The 15,947-nt window shown below is 58.8% G+C and overlaps 1 pseudogene; it reads left to right on the forward strand.

The window, feature by feature from the left end:
* Positions 1–1,767: 1,767 nt before the first annotated feature.
* On the forward strand, positions 1,768–1,886 carry LOC118600877 (annotated as a pseudogene).
* The last annotated feature ends 14,061 nt before the right edge of the window (positions 1,887–15,947 follow it).

The raw sequence follows: 15,947 nt of genomic DNA on the forward strand, positions 1-15,947 counted from the left end.
TGTCGTCACCCTGGCGGGTGAACCTTCGTGGACTGTCCACGACCCACTCTCTCTCCCTTGGAGATCTCAGAGCACGAGAGGAGCCCAGGCCAAATCTCGTACACGAGGTGCCCAGTAAAAAAAAAAAAAAAAATAGAGCCAGTTTGCCCGCTGTGACTTAACCTGAAATGTTTATATTTATCAAATTGATGCTTTCGCACATGCACAAATACAATGCAACATGATTTGTGCTACTCCTACGATAATTACAGGGTTCACTCCAGGTGACAAGTTCTGAGCCCTAGACGTGGTCTCGGAGCCCAGCTGTGTATCTCTGTGACTGTCTGGCATCGCCGTGCTGGGAGGGGCGAAGCCCAGGTGGGTGGCCCCACCTGTGACGGGCATTTCGCACCTGCCTCCCCGCAGGGGTGCTCCTGAGAGCAAAGCGTCCATCTTCCCCGGGGCCCCGGTGATGTTCTATGCGTGTGTGCATCATACCGTCTGCGACCGACACCTCTGGGCCACACCTGCCCAGCTCCCGCAGCCCCCATGGCCCCCATTGGTCTGCATGCCAAGCCCTAGGCCCTAGGTCTCCAACCAGCAATGCAGAGATCCGAGACCCATCTCCTCTGCCGCCTGAATATTTCATGTGTGGAGGGTGGAATGAAAGTCGACAAGACCTTAATAGTTAATGTGGCTTCCGCGGGCTGCAGGTCCAGCCCTCCCAGCCCCCTCCGGCGCGCCTCCTCCCGTATGACACAACACGATGACAGCGATCCCTCCTGTGACCCGCTCTGGCTGACGCTGAGCTGAAATGAAGTTGTTCCCCCCACGCCCAGCCGAGCCCACAGCTGGGCAGAGAAGAGCTGTGACATAAGTAACTTCAACAGCCAGGCTCTGGGTGCAGTGTTTGGTTCACAGCTCCTCCCTTGAGCCCTCCGGGCGTAGAGCCTGAGAACTCAGCACGTGTTTGTTGAATGAATCAAAGATGAAGGAGGCAGCTGGGCTAAGCAGAAAAGCCCTAGGCTCAGAGGCTGTGTCTCTGGTCTGACATTTCCCAGGGGGGCGGCCTTGGGCAAGTCACACTCCTCCCTAAACGGCTTTATCTCTGAGGGTGTGCTCTGCTGGGGAAAGGCTGCGAGGCCATCCCTGCCGCAGACTAGATGAGCCTCTGGAGACCCAGAAAGTTATACTGATGAGCTGAGCCTCCCATCAAGAACAGGCTCAGTCTGGCTATGACCCGACTCCAGGACACGCACCTTTCAATGACAAATCCCCATCATAGCATCCTGAGCACTCAGAGCCCCTCTGAGCAAGTCAAGGTCCTAAGGAGGCAGCTGGTAGGGGTCACCGAACAAACTCAGCCCAGCGGTTCTCAGCCCCGGCCACTTGTCAGAATCACCTAAATGATGGCAAAATGCAGATGCTCAGGCTCTTCCCAGACCAATTTAATCAGAACATCTGGAGAAGGTGACTCTCTCAGGCAGGGCTGAGAGGCCCTGGGTTAAATGAGGCTTTTGTTCACTGGTGTCAGGCCAAGTTAGAAGAATCCACTCCCATTTCTTAGGGGCACAGCCACCCAAGTGTCTGGATGTAGAGGTCCTTCTCTAAGGTTATCCAGGTTACCTAATAATCCTCAATCGTGCAGTTTAGGATAGGGAAGCGGGCTAGGGATTCTGGGATTCACTGTAGTGTTTGCTTCCTGACCCCATTTTTTGCCCTGTATCTAAAGGGATACGATGAAGAGAAGGAAAGTATCAAAGATATAACACCAAAAAATTATCTGGAGTCTAAGGCCACGCCACCCTCAACAAGCGCGATCTCGTCTCATCTCAGATGCTAAGCAGGGTCGGGCCTGGTTAGTACTTGGATGGGAGACCACCTAGGAAGACCAGGTGCCGTAGGCATAAAAAATAAAAAATAAGGGATTGTAAGCCGACAAATTCCTTGCAATCTGTGAGGTCAACCAAGGGTTACCTTGCCTAAAAAAAAAAAAAAAAAAAAAATTATCTGGGACTGATGGACACTGTGGGTTAAAAAAAAAAGGGCTTGTTGGGAAGTAACCTCAAAGGGAGATGCGATCATAAATTCCTACCTGGGCAGGTCATGGCGGGTGGTCACGCCCCAGGCCTGTCACATCTGTAGTGAGAGGGTTTAAGCCAGCCATTGTTCTTGGGCATCCAGGTTAACACACCTTTGAGATGCCAGAAGGGATGCCCCTGGAGTGGGGGTAGCAGCCCCGAGAGAGCACTTGATCTTGCTCACTGCCCAGTAATCCAATCCCCGCCTTACCTTCTCCCACCTCCAGGTCCCCTCCTCAATTTCTAATGCATAAAAGACGCCGCAAAACTGTTATTCCCACAAGCATTTGAGATCTTGCTCCTTGGCATATGTGGTCAGTTTGGCTCAAATAAACTCTTATAAAAATTCTCTACGGGCGTGGGTGTTTCTTATGTCAACCACGCAAAGGTCCAGCACAGAAGTGAGAAAAAAAGAAAGACCAGACTCACTACTACTCACCTCAGAACACCAGGATTGAAGCCCTGACAACATCGAGGGGGGGGGGGGGAGAGAGAGAGAGAGAGAGAGAGAGAGAGAGGAGAGACCACATACGAAGGATCAGGAACCAGAATAATTTACATTCTCAGCAGCCACTCTGAAGCTCGCAGACCATGGAGCAAGGCCTTCAACATTCTGATGGAAATTATTTCAGTACGTAGTCCATCAGGTGTGGGGGCAGAGTAAGACATTTTCAGATTAAAACAAAAAAAAAATTATCTCTCAGATGTCCTGTCTTTAAAATTAGGAAAGAAACCAAAAAGCAAGAAGACACAAAATATGGGAACAGAGAGCCCCGAGGTGAGGGTGCAGGCGACGCCCAAGGCGGGAGGGCTCGGGGGCCAGAAGCAATCCGCTCAGACTGAAACAGGGAGGGAGGGAGGGAGGGAGGGGGCCCGGAGTTGCTGGCCAGAAAAGAGAGCACAACTCAAGGGTTCCCTGGGGGCCCGGCTGTCTTGAGAAGAATATCAGGGCTGTCAGAGCATTTGGTGGTGAATTGGTGATAAGCGTGAAGAAAACCGAACAAGTCAAACAAGGAGGCCATGGTTAAACCTCAGGTAAACCCAGAAGTCCTGCACGCAAGGAAGTCTAGCCACAGAAACGTGGGGCGACCCGGGTGGCCATAGTGTTTACATAGCATGACATGCAAACAATATCGATTTAACCGAAAACCGAGAGGGTGCGGGAAGAGACGGAGTGTGCGGGGTGGGGCGGGGGGCGTGAGTGGTCTAGACCCTCCTGTCTCCAGAAAGGCAGTGAAAAGGCCCAAGCCAGCCCGCAAAGAGGAGGACAGCGTGGTTTCGGAGGTCTGGAGATGAGGCAGGAGGACGGACAGCCGTTGTCTCTGAGAAGCAGGAATTGGGTAGAAACATGAGGCAGGAAACTTTTTTTTTCCGTGAGCCTTATAATTTTACTTGATTTTTGAAACTGTGTATGTGTTTTTAAATTAAAATATATATTTGAAAGCCTGGCATCGGCCTTCCCATTAGAAACACTGAAAGCCAGGAGACCAGAGAGCCAGGAGTCAGTCGCCTTCAGAGTCTGAGGAAAAAGGATTTTCCCGCCTGGATTTCATGCCCCCAGAGCGAAACAGGCAAGGTTGGGACTGGATACCAGAACCTTCTCAGAAATGCGAGGTCTCCCTCTTGAGCCTCCCCCGCCACACCCCTCAGCCGCTGCCCCCCCCCGCCCCGTGGGCGCCCACAGTTTTCAGTCTCTTCCCATTTGCAGAGCGGTCTCTGCTCACTTCCCTCCTATCCGCCCGGCAGGGCTGCGAGGGGGAGCAGGAACCATGAAGCCCATTCGCTCGACAGAAGCTGAGGTTCAGGCGTACGCTTAGGGGTTCGTGACGCATCTCTCCCATGGCAGGTGCACCCTGCTATAAAGGCAAGTTAAGGACCCACCCAAGAAGCCAGGGAGAGGCGGCCACGCTGGAATGACTGGAATTTCAGAGCCAGAGACAGCGCTCCTGGTCCAGGGGCTCTCGGCAGGGGGAGGGCGGTGGAGGGGACGCTGCAGGAACCCAGGCCGGCCTCCCCACAGCTGCCCGGCACAGGGATGTCCTCCGGCCAGCCCCCGTGGCCCTGGGGAAATGTGCACACGTAAATTCCCCTGGCCATCCTAGGACAGGGAACGCCGGGGACTCGGACAGCAGCCCAGCACCACAGGCAGCCAAGGTGCCCGTGATCTCTCCTCAGTGACAAAAACATGCATTCCTGTAGAGAATTTTTGTAAGAGTTTATCTGAGCCAAACTGAAGTCCCATGCCGGGAGCAAGTTCTCAAATACTCCAGAAGATGAGAGAGATTTGCGGTTTCTTCTAAACCTTTGGAATTAAGGAGGGAAAGTGAGGAAGATTAGGAGAAGGTGGAGCCGGCCGGGCAGCCGGCCAGGCGGGTGCAGTGCAGGACAGCCGAGATCACGCCCGCCCCCGAGGGTGGTTAGGCCTCCCAGGGGTCTGAAGGAGGATCCTCTGGCATTTCCAAGGCGTGTTAGCTACAGGTGCAGAAGCCATGGGCAGGCTCGCTTAAGGCAGAAGTAAACCTTTTCCTAAAGCAGTTATGGGCCCGGGGCGTGACTACCCACCAGGAGCTGCCCAGTTCGGGACTGAAGACCAGATCGCCCTGTGAGGTCACTCTCACTAGGTTTTTAGTCCAGCGGCCCTCTTTCCCCCACATCACTAACCCGCCCGGCACCCCAGGGGCGGGCCCTGTTCTAGACCCATTTCCCAGATGTAACAACTGAGCTCGAACGAGTTTTATGTTAACGCATCGCTGAGTTGTAGTCTTAGCCGTGAGCAGGGCTTCTCACACCTGCCCGATGATACGGGACGCAGTTAGCCAGATCCCTTCCCTGGAGATTCTGACCCACTGGCTCTGGGTGAATCGGTGCTAGGGGGGTGGCGTGGGGCTTCAGGACGCACAGGAGGCTGACTGATCCGGGACCTCCACGCCCCACCTTCTCATTCACCCTCCTTCACGGGCCGTGTAACCGGCCCAGGGCCTTGGCTGCTCCCCACGGCTGCTCCAGGCCACGCTGCTCTGAGCCGTTCCTGGGGTTTGCCGCGCACAGCGTGGTTTTCCTGCTGGATAGTTTCCTTGGCAGGAGTTCCCAGAAGTGGGGTCCCCAAGTGGGAGGATGGACGTGTTCCTGCTCCCAATCCCCAGGCCTACTGGAGTATGGCAGGAGTGAGGGGTGGCCAGCTCGGCCCGCCCTGCACTTCCTGAGGGAAATGGCAGGTCTGGCCCTTTCCCCGAGGGCTGATTACTGCTCACCCGAGGTTATTCCCGGCTGTCAGAGCAAACAGGGCCCAGGTGACTCAACGCCATCTTCCGGGACCGCCCGGATTTCTGGGCTGACTGATGATGGATTTTCTCTACGGAGATCAGAGGAAGTGAGAAAACCATCCTCAGCTCCGGGGAAGGGGGGGGGGGAATCTGTCAGTAGCTCTGGGACAGGCCACAGAGGAAGCCCAGAACCCCAGGGGCGGATAATCCCGCCCTCCTTTCAGATGACAAAGGGCCTCTGGCCCCACTGACCTGCTAGACAGGAATGGCTGGCCTTCCCAGAGGAGGAGGCCCCCGGGGCAGAGGGTCAAGGAGGCCCCTGCACTGCTGCGTCTCTGGTACAGAGACCCCTCCCACCCCATTAGCACAGCCTCAGAGTGTGGGGCGTGCTCAGGCTCCTCCCCAAGGCAGCCCCTTCTCCCCACACAGGGGTCATCACGTTCCCGAAACACGTTCTAGACGGTCTCCACTGGGGAGGATGGAGTCCTCGAGGGCCCTGGGAGCAGCGAGGGAAAGGGGGAAAGGGTCACTGGGGAACGGTAACCTTAGGGGTCACTGGCCTCCTGGCTCCCCCCGGGAAGGCTGGGGTCTCAGCATTTGCGGGCTCCTGGCTGCCGCCCGACAGACACAGAGGACCACTCTCCGTCCCCTGCAGAGGTCAGGAGGGCCGGGCCCCCCGGGACCCCTCTGTGGGACACTCTGGCCCCTCTCCCCCTGAAAGTGCCCTGATAGGAGCGGGAGAGTCAGCCCTGCAAGGTCAGCCTCTCGGGGTCCAGCGGGTCCCCCGGAGCCTGGCACCAGCACGCTTCCCCCATAAGACCACGGCTCCTCTGAAGGCAGGGCCGGCGCCTGCTCCGGGTCAGACTCCGACAGTGAGCTCTGTGTCCCTGCGGGTGAGCAAGCTGAGGCGGCAGGACTGTCCCTCGGAGGCAGAGGGAGGCCTTGCTGGGAGGTGGCTCCCCCCCCCACCCGGGCCGAGTGCCACGCCTTGACCAGTGCTCGCCCTGCTCTGCGTGCGGCACCCGCCGGACGGCTGCGGGAGCTGGGGGCCAGTCGGATGGCTTGCCTGGAGATCCGAAGACGGTCGACTCATTCACGAGTCATCGTTATTTATCGATACCGCCGTGGGCCAGGCCTTGCTTCCCGCGTCTCTCCTCAACCAGTTCTCCCGGCCATTGTCCGCAGTTCGCCACGGGCATGGGCAGCTGCCCTCTGTCACTCCCACGGGGGGGAGAGTGCCCCCCGCGGCCCCACTCCGAAGCGGCTGTGCACCCGGCCATGGCCCTCTTTGGTCTCTGGGCAGCTGGGTCACCTGCTGCGGGTAGGCGGGGCGCCTCACCGGCACCGCCGGGGTCAGGCCCGTCCTGGTCCCAGGGCGCTGGCCGCCTCCTCTGAAGGGGTCTCCCAGCCAGGACACCCGACGGTGCGGGACATCCGTCTGCTGACCGCAGAATGTTTATGGAGAACCTCCCGTGGGCAGGCCCAGGAAGCAGGTCTCGCCGTCTCAGTCTCAGGAAAAGTCCATTTTAAGACAATTCAAGAGAAAAAAAAAACCCCATCGATAACGTATCGTGTCGCACCACTGTGGGCCTGCGTGCAGGTCACTCCGGCTCGCTCTGTCGAGAGAGGATTCCTTTCTCTTGGCTTCGGGCCCTCGTGCCACCTGCTGAGGTTCCTGGAAATGCCACACTCCCATGGGGCTTCGCCACGGGCACATCTGATAAGCCAGCCTCCCGCGGCTCCACGCGGACGCCGACGGAAATGGTCGGGGCTGAAGGCAGAGGCCTGCGGCCCGCCCTTAGAGACCCTCCTACTCCCGGCCGCACCGATTTCCAAAGCTTCGCCTCCTGGTCGCATCCCCTGACCGCCCTGCCCTCCAGCCCACGCCGTCTACTCCGCCCGAAGGGCAGCGCGGAGAGCCTGTTCTGCAGACGCACACCGTTTGGCATCCGTCACACCTCCGCGCCCACGCCCACAGCATGGCCTTTGTCTCGGACGTCCTGTTCCCCTTCCTCACCTGGCCGCCTCCCATGCCAGGACACGGGCTTGTGAAGTCCTTCTCCACGCCTGCCTCCCAGCCCGTCAGGCGCCCGCACACTGTGCTGGCTCGGGCTGCCTACCTGCCCAGCACCCCCACCTTCACACCCCGGGAACCAGGGCGCCCAGAGCCCAGCCAGAGCCAGGCCCCCGCAGAGGCGGCACTGTGCTGTCGCGAGAGCCCGGGCTCGGGGCTGGCCGGCTTTGGGCGAATGGCCGAACCTCTCTGAGCCTCACTTTCCTCATTTTTCAAATGCGGATTTTTCACCACATTTAAGGGGTGCAGCCGTGAGGATCACAGACCGTGTACACCAAGCGCGGGGCACGCGGCGGGCCCCCGGCGTTTACCGGCTGAGCGGATGAGCCCGGGGTCTCTGTCCTCAAGTCCTCATTCTGGCTGGGAGTGGGGGAGGGGACAGCCACCAGTGAGCTGTGGAAACTGACGGGCGGGAGCGATGAACCTGGGGGGAGCCGGGAGGGCTTCACGGCAGAGGAGGTGAGTGTTCCGAGCCTGGAAGGGGGGAGGGGGAGGAGGGAGCGGATTCCCGCAGCACCGCCAGCACGAGCTGTGATCATCTTAATGGTGTGTGTGTGTGTGTGTGTGAGAGAGAGAGAGAGAGAGAGAGAGAGAGAGAGAGATGTAATGGGGTGCAGTGGTGCTGGAGCAGCCTGATTCTGCATTTTTTTTTCTTTTTTTTTTGGCACGCCTGTTTCCCTTTAAGGCCGGCTCTGCGACCCACAGTTCCTTAAGGCGCGGTCCGGGGAAATCCTTCTCCATCAGCTCGAGACTGTGAAAATGAGCTCAGCCCCGAAGAATCCGGGTGATTTTTGGAAGTGGCGCATTCAGCGTGACGAGAGCCACGCTGGGCACGGTGGGCGGGCGGCAGAGAGCCCTGGCGCACCGCGTGACTTTCCGTAGCTGCCGCCCAGCCCGACGCGCTGCTTCGAACTCCGCCATCGCTCACGTCAGCCCCCTTCTTAAGACAAGGGCTTCTGCGAAAATGCAAATCTCTTGTCTGGGAGAGGGAGCCCTTTGCTTTATTATCGAGGGCATAGGAAGAGGGTAACTTGGTTTTACTGCCTACTGCAAGGATGGGCAGCCCCCACGTCGTCTCCGGATCCGCGCTGCGGCCTGGCGAGGCGGCGGGGCCACCCAGCCCTGCAGGCGAGAGGACGGAAATCCTCGGAAGGGCCAGGGGACTGCCAAGGGCTGGCAGAGTCCGCCCAGAGCTGACGCTCCGCCTCGCTCCACTCGCCCAGCCGCTCCTCTTGCTTTTCGGCCAGTGGATCCCCGGAGTGTGAGGCGAGACAGCGCGAGGGTTCTGGGGACACCCAGCCCTGGGTTCCAGGGCAGCCCTATGGTCTGTGCGGCCTGAACGATCGCTTCGCCGCTTGGATTGCCCGTCATCTGTGGGCTGGGTAGCAGTAGCACCTACGCCCACACCCGCGGTGACAGGGGAAGACATGCAAACTCAATAAAGGACAAGCGCACGTTCTTAGCAGCTCACGCGGGTCTAGGCATTTACAGCCCCAGCTCCCAGCCCAGGGACACCCCGTCCTTCTCTGACTCCGGCAGTGGCGGGAGTGGGAACCAGTTCTCTGTCCCCCACGTGTCCCTCCTGGGATCTGAGGTGAGGGGGCAGGTGGGGGCTGGAGCAGCTGACCTGTCAATGCGAATCGGGTCATGGGATTTGTGGTCTGTGTAAACCGCGGGACCCCCTCGCTCCCCGCCGTGGTCACGTGTGCAGCCATGATCCGCGTCTTATTCTCCAGGGGCCTAGTCCAGGGATCACACAGAGGAGGCCAGATTCAGTGCCCCTGCTTGAACCCCGACCTTCTGCCCCCTCGAAGGCCTGAAGCAAGTCCCTGGCCTCCTGTACACCTGGGTCCCTAAAGTGGGGAGCCCATCGAATTCACATCTCCTCGACAGTGATGGGGCTGGAGAGGGAACAGTCCCGCTCTAGTGAAATTGCATGGCACCTCGAGGACGAAGTGCATGAGCCACTAGCTGAGGGTCATCGCAGGACCTGAGACCCTCGTCAGCTGATGACCGCAGGTGGTGCGGCTGCTAGAACTTCAGACCGTAGGTCCTGTGCAATGTGGGTGGGCTCACCCTACAAGCACGCAGTGACACCTCGGGGACCCCTTCCCGTGGCTGAGGCTCAGGTTCTGTGCGCCCCCCCCTGCCCCCCGGCCTAGCCAGGACTCCACCCTGCCTCGGGCAGCCCGCAGGAAGGAACCGATGGCTCACAGTGACCTCGTCCCACTCTGCAGAGGAGGAAATCGAGATGCAGGGACATGAGGTTGCGGGCCCCGGGTCCCGCAGCCAGGTCTGCCTGACGCGGACGCTGGCCCCCGACCGCGATGTCGAGCTGCGTACCATGGTTATTCCATGGTCACGATGGAAACTAAAAGTCACAGTCGTTATTACGGAGGGCAGTGCTCCAGGCTGCAGGGCTGGGTGACTACATCCCTGGGGCCAGGCGTTGGCCGGTGCCCAGACTCAGGCACGTCCTGTCCCAGCCGTCCCTGGGCCTGTGCTGAAGACGTGAGGCCCACGTCGCATGGCCTGCGTCAGGGGTGTGGGGTCCCCCACCCCCATCAGTCCTGGACTCGGTCAGGGACTCCAGCCCAACGGCTTCTGGGTGCCTTCGGCCACGCACCCAGTGGACATGCATGAACGGTAACACCAAAAATTCAACCAGAGGCGCTACCCCCGCCCTGGGCCCCCAGGCGAAGTATCTCGACTCCAAAAGACAGTGTGTCCTGCTGGCGGAGAGTGTAGCCTGGGCCCAGGCTGCTGGGCTCCAGTCCTCCCCGTGTGACCCTGGACAAGCCGCCTCGCCTGCTGCTCCGTTTCTCCACCTGCACAGCTGAGCAAAATCCAGGACGGCGGAGAGGCTGAGGGAGTGAGCACTGCGTCTGGGCCGCGCTGTCACTCAGTAAACGTCCGCATCCTCACCCGTCGGGGTGGCGCGGCTGCAGGGGGACCTGTCCGCCCCAGTGGGGGAGAGGAGCAGCGGGCTCTGGGAACGCCTGGCCTCAGGCGTGCTGCACGGCTGCTGTGAGCGTGCGGGCATTGGCTCAGGACTGTTCCCACGGAGCCGAGAGGCGGCAGTGGAGCCTGCCAAACAGGTTCCCAGCTTCCCTGTTCCAGCCGGATTCCAGCTCGATCCTGTTCTGGTCCATCTTGCCAGCTGGGACCAAGGGAAAGGGGCGGAAATGGCCTGAGACCATTGCAGGCCTCGGGACAATGGCCTGGCCAGCTGTGCCAGCTCTGGGCTTGCAGGCCGAGGCTGCGGCCTCGGCATGAGGGACTCTGGCGCCTGTGTCAGGCCAGGGCTGGCCCCTGGGCTCCCCACAGGATGTGTGCCTGGCCTGCAGCCTGCTGGAAAGGAAGGTGGGGAAGGGCAGGGGCAGCCCAGACAGAGGCAGCAGCATAAGCAAACGCAGGAGGGACGGACTTGCAGGGTGCCTTCGGAGACGGGCGCATGGACGGAGCAGGGCCCGCGAGGTCCCTAGAGGGTGTTGCGGAGGCAGCCGGGGGCCCGGGTGCTGAGGGGCTGTGGCCGCGTGCGTAGGACAACCCCTTCCTCTCTGTCTTCTCTGAGTGAAAACAGCAAAGATTGCTTTAAAACTTCTGTTCTTTTCAGGAGAGGCGAGTGGGATCACCAGTGACCTCAGCTCTTGCCCCCATATTCCTGGACAAGGAGCGGGCAGGAGGAGGGAGGGAGAGGCAGTGCTTCTGGAAATCCAGGATGCCGCGCCCCAGCCCAGTGGCTTCCCTCCCTCCCTCCCTCTGAGGCTCCTCCAGGCTTGTCCTGGCCACCTTAGGACATGCCGTCACGGCAGCTCCATGGAGCCCCCTGGTGGCCTGAGGAGTTCCTGCGGTCGTCGCAAGGACCGGCTGCGTTTGCTCCCAGACAGCCACTGAACTTTTTCTGGGGGACTCAGACCACCAGGCAGGAGTTTCTCTGGGTGCCGACAGAGAAATGTCGTCTCCCGACATTTCCCCGTGATGTGGGCATCACCCCGGGTTACAGATATGGACCATCCTGTATCACCCAAAAATCCGCTGTCAGAGAAACAAGCGAGAGGCTGACCTGAAGTGAAAAGTAACACGATAGAGCATCATTTAGTGCGTGTGCTGGTGCCGCACACAGACTCTGGAAGGCGTCGCGAGAGCCCGGCACCGCCGGGGGCTTCTCGCAGGCAGAGCTCGGGCTCTGGGGCAAGGGCCGAAGGAGCCGTCTTCCCTGGGTTTAATTGTGTGCTTTCTGATTTTTGAATGATGTGGAAGTGTTGCCTATACTTAAAAACACATAAAAGGTTTAAGTAGTCATGGACGTTCAATGGCAGAAAGGAACTTGGAGGTGACCGAATGTTCCCAGTTACAGCAGCACCCACGGGGGCTGCTCGGCAGTTCCTCGCATGCCTCTAGGGGCGGGGGAGCTTGCTCTCTAACCGGCCAACTCCCCATCTGAAAAGGCCCTCTCTCCATGGGCTGAAACATCTCCTGGTTTAACCTCCTTTCCCGGGAGAAGGTTTGGGCGTCTGTAGGCTGTCTAGGATGAGCTAAGCACCCCTCTGGGTGCCAGGGACCATTGTTTCAGCCCCCAATGAGCTCGGAGCCAGGTTTCTGGAATCTCGGCACCAGGCAGGTTCTGAGGCCATCGGGTCCTGGCCAAGGCCAGACTCGCCCACTGCACACCAGGCACACAGAGCTTTTCGCCCAAAGCCCCTGTCTACTCACGGCACCCATATTCACTGTGTCGCGTCCTGTCCCCCAATCTCCTGCCTTCCGGTCTCTGCAGAAATGCCTGAGTGATGAGCATCTCACGCCCTTGGATTGGGATGTTCTGATCAGATGCCTCGGACTGTTCATCCAGTCTCAACTTCCTGGAGCCTCAGTTGCCCCATCCGTAAAATGGGGTTAATCATACTCCTCGCCCTGGAAGGTCGTTGTGAGACGAAACGAGATGAAGGTGATGTGTGCCGTGGGGTGTGAGAGGAGCTGGGGGTGATGGAAGAGAAGGGTCTGCCCCGGGCCACTGCCCGGCGAGCAGGCAGGATGGAGCCACAGCGGGGAGCGTGTGGGAATGTCTGGGGGCTCCCGGGTCAAAGAGCGCCTGTCTCCATCGCTAGCACTGCCAAGACCGAGAACCGCTGACGAGGTGACTTAAGCAACAGAGAGTCACGCTTTCACAGTTCTGGAGGTGGAGACAGGGCTGGTTCCTTCTGAGGACGGGGAGGGGAAGTCTGGGTGCGGAGGTAGGTCCTGTCCTAAGGCAGGGGTGTAGCTCCCACGCCTGGGAAGCCAGCAGGATGGGAGCAAAGTGGGCATTTATTCCTCACAGGACCTGGTTATGAGGAAGGGGAGGCCGGGCTGGGCTCCCCAGAAGGCAGGAGCTCTCACAGTCAGCTCCCGACCACAGGGCCCCCCCCCCCAGGAAGTGAGCTCAGGGGCTCAGGACATGCAAATGTGCTCCCCAGGGCCTCCGAGCCAGAGCGTGGGTGGGCCTGGGGGTGGAGTGCCTCTGCTCTAGAGAGGCTGGGGTCGGGGGCAACACTGGACAGCCCCCCTCTGCCAGGCTGTCCATTGTAGGTCCCATCTAACTCGCTGGGGCGAGAGTGCCGTTCATTTTTCCAGGTAAGGAAACAGGGGTGAGGGTCCTGACTTGGATGTCTGTCAACGCAACGACTTCGAGTAGTGTGCATAGGCATGTTGGGAAAATAAGAAGTCTTATAACTGTAAATAAATGAAGCGGGCTTTGGCTGCAGGACTTCTCAGAGCCTTTAGCAAGCGGAGGTGCATCTCGAATCTCCGGGAAGGCCTTAGAATGTGGCGTTTCTCCAGTTTGCTTGCGTGCAACACCCTGGGTAGCCTCAGCCCCTGACGTGAGCACCCAGAACCCAAACTCCACAGAACAGAGCGTGGGAAGTGTGTGAAGACAGCATTGGAAGTCTGCGTCCCCCAGAACGGCGGGGCCCCCTGGTAGTGGTGCAGGGGTAAGGAACCCGAGGCCCAGAGAGGGACTTCTCAAAGGTCAGGCTGGAAAGAGCGCAGGCTCGAGCGTCCAGGGCACTTTTTCCTCGGCATGGCAGCCTTCGGCCTGCATGCCGGTCCCGGGGCCCCTCAGAAGGAAGAAGACGTATTTATTCTTTGACCTAACAAGCCCATCATGGTCCAGGACCCGAGTCCAATCCCTGTCAGCACGGCCACTCTCTCCACTTTTTCCTCCTGGCACCAGCTCCTGGGCCCCCACTGCATTGAGACTCTGAGGTCTGCCACCTGCCTCCCTGCCGGCCCCACACCCGAGCCACAGGCTGGAGGAGCTGCCTGAGGGGGCCAGGGTCCTGGAGAACTGGCCGACAGCACCCGTTCTAAGAGAGGGCGGGACGGTGGCTGGGGCCAGCACAAAACTGAACGCTCTGTCAAAGCTACAGGAGCAGCAAACAAGCAGTCGCTGCTGCTTGGCCTGGATCATCAGTGGGATCACAAGAGGGTGCTGGGACCATGGGGCCTCACACCTGGTGAGGCCAGCAGAGATGACGAGCCTGCCAGCGACTCCACCTGTGCCTTCCCCCTCACGGCCTCGGGAAGCGTCCCACCCCTGAGCCTTGGGTTCACACCCTGACCCCATTACTATTCCTTGTCGTCAGCGACCTGTGACTCGGTCTCTCTGTCTTCCTGAGGTGTAGAAAGCAGGAGCGACGTAGGCTGCTGCAGGCGGGAGCAGAGGGAGGCCCTGGCTGCAGAGTATCAGCGAACTGGCCCCTGAGGTCACGTGAGACCCCTGGAGACTCAGAATAACTGGGGAGACCCGGGAGTCTGGCAGGCCCGGGGCGGGGCAGCATCTGGGGGAAGAACGACCTCCTGGCCCTGGTGGCCCCACTGGGAACTGAGGGCTGAGGCTGGGGCCAGGCAAGGCCTGTGTGCAGTCACACTGGTGTGAGGCCGGCACAAGACACGGGCCAAGTCCCCAGCACAGCAGCAGGTCTTCAGTAAATGCTATTTCTTGCCCATTATTACTTCTAATATTTCTTCTTCTCCATTCTCTCTTCTCTTTCTGGTTTTCCAGCCACACAAACGTTATGCCTGTTGAAACAGTCCCACAGTTCTTGGATGTTCTGACGCGTTGGTGTTTTTAAACTTTTTTTTTTTTTCTCTTTGCGTATTAGTTTGAGGAGTTCCTGCTGACATATCTTCAGGGTCACTGATTTTCCCTGGCACCGTCCAGTCACTGATGGACGTTTTTCATGTGTTGGTGTTTTTGATTTCCGCCATTTCTTTTTCATTTTTTCCCTTAAAGTTTCCATCTGTGCTGACGCCGCTCATCGGTTCTTGCATGTTGTCAACTTTTTCCATTAGGGCCCTTCACATATTAATCACAGTTATTTTAAATTCCCTGTCTGATCAGTCCAGATTCGGTGTCTTCCCTGAGTCTGGCTCGGATGCTTTTTCTCGTCATACTGTGTCTTTGCTTGTCCTTTAGCATGCCGTGTAATTTTTCTGGAAAGCCAGACATGATGTGCTGGGTAACGGGAACCCAAGCAGATGAGCCGCCCGCGTGGGGATTTGCGTGGACCCGGCGGGGGCCGCGCAGTGTTCCGTCTCTGCTCTAGCCGCAGAGGTAGCGGCTGCAAATTCTTCTGGTTTCTCCAGTTGCCGTTGAGATTCCCTAAGAATCCTCCTTAGAGTGTGTGTCTCGCAGCTCTTACAGCTGCGACCCTGTTATTATACTGGAGGCCTGTCGGGGTGGCAGCAAGGGGTCATGAGGAGAAATATTCTATAATCATATGTCCCTGGGCCATGACACTCACTAGTGTTTCTTAGTCTCCCTCCCTTAGGTAAGACAGGAAGGTTAGAGGGGGCAGGACTCAGGGGAGCACCTGCCCCAGGATGCACAGGTTCCGGTAACGTCATTTTCCCTGGAGAGTGGGTCTTTGCTATGGACAGTGCTGCGACTTTCCTCTCCCTCCCTGCAAGAGGGGTTCCTGGAGCTAAAATCACAAATTACGCCCCCCTCTTTTAGACCGTGAACACCGGCACCCCACCCCATTTCTCAGGCTCACACTGGTGCACACTTGGCTCGCCGCAACTCATCTGAATCCAGGTTTTAGCCATAACACCAGTTTATGGCTCCAGAAACTTCTGCCCCTGTTGGTGCTGGTCTCTCCGGTTTTGGGGTGGCGATGGACTCTCTGAACTCAGCTCTCTAACTGCTGTAAGAAAAGTCATTGATTTTTAGTTTGTTCTGCTTTTTTTCTGATTGGCAGGACAGGCACGATGCCTCCCAGCTCCTTAACGTGTCCGAGCAGCGCCTGCGGTGGAGCTGGGCAAGGCCCTGACTTTCCGGCTGTGTTCCCTCGTCTATATAACGGGATCCATACTCAGGGGCAGGGGGGCGGGTAGAGGGCGACAGCTGGGCCGGGGCTGCAGGGCAGAGAGCTGGCCGCCCACCCAGGAAGGCTGCAGTACTCGGAGGGCCCAGGCCCAACAGTCCCCGCCCGGTAGATAAATCTGCTGGCTCAGGAGGGAAGAAAGGGAAGAAGCCTGCGGTGGGGGCCAAGGGTGTCCTCTGCA

The sequence above is a fragment of the Rousettus aegyptiacus genome, unplaced genomic scaffold (genome assembly GCF_014176215.1).
Source record: "Rousettus aegyptiacus isolate mRouAeg1 unplaced genomic scaffold, mRouAeg1.p scaffold_m13_p_3, whole genome shotgun sequence".
Lineage (NCBI taxonomy): Eukaryota > Metazoa > Chordata > Mammalia > Chiroptera > Pteropodidae > Rousettus > Rousettus aegyptiacus.